We start from the raw sequence: 477 nt of genomic DNA, 5'->3' as shown, positions 1-477 counted from the left end.
AGTTTGTGTAGGTCTTTAAGTTGGTGAGATTTTGTTGTTTTTGCTTTCGTGTCTTAACTTTGTTCTTATTTACGGGATATTTTTGTTCTTAATTTTCATATTATTTACGTCTAGTTTTGTTTCTCGTTTTGTAAATATGTACATGCTTTATCACTATTCCTCATTGTTATTGTGCATCATGCTTCGCCGATCGAGTGTAGGTTAATGCTTCATTTGTTTATTAATGCTGTGCTGGCCTCTCCCGTAAATGGAAAGGCACGCTAGGTATCACATTAATAGGAGGACGATAAAAAAAAGGGTCAACAAATAAACAAAAACACTATGACCCTGAGCTAAGATTTATTTTATTTTAAAGGTTACCAGTTACTCTGCGTATAGGTAACCCAACCTCCTACGCACACTCACTGTCGGGCCATCTCAGCTGCACAAACATTTGGGTCCTCTTCACCCCCAAGTTCATCCTTCTATCTCCCTCTT

The 477-nt window shown here is 37.7% G+C and overlaps 1 protein-coding gene across 2 annotated transcripts in view; it reads right to left on the bottom strand.

Annotated features, from left to right (window-relative positions):
• Window positions 1–477, bottom strand: part of LOC119592621 (probable G-protein coupled receptor Mth-like 3) — a 47,879-nt gene that overhangs the window by 8,674 nt on the left and 38,728 nt on the right. The gene's annotated exons all lie outside the window — the stretch shown is intronic.

The sequence above is a fragment of the Penaeus monodon genome, chromosome 30, assembly GCF_015228065.2.
Source record: "Penaeus monodon isolate SGIC_2016 chromosome 30, NSTDA_Pmon_1, whole genome shotgun sequence".
NCBI classification, from domain to species: Eukaryota; Metazoa; Arthropoda; class Malacostraca; order Decapoda; family Penaeidae; genus Penaeus; species Penaeus monodon.
Note: the sequence above shows the minus strand (reverse complement) of the source record. Positions and strands in the feature narration are given on the sequence as shown.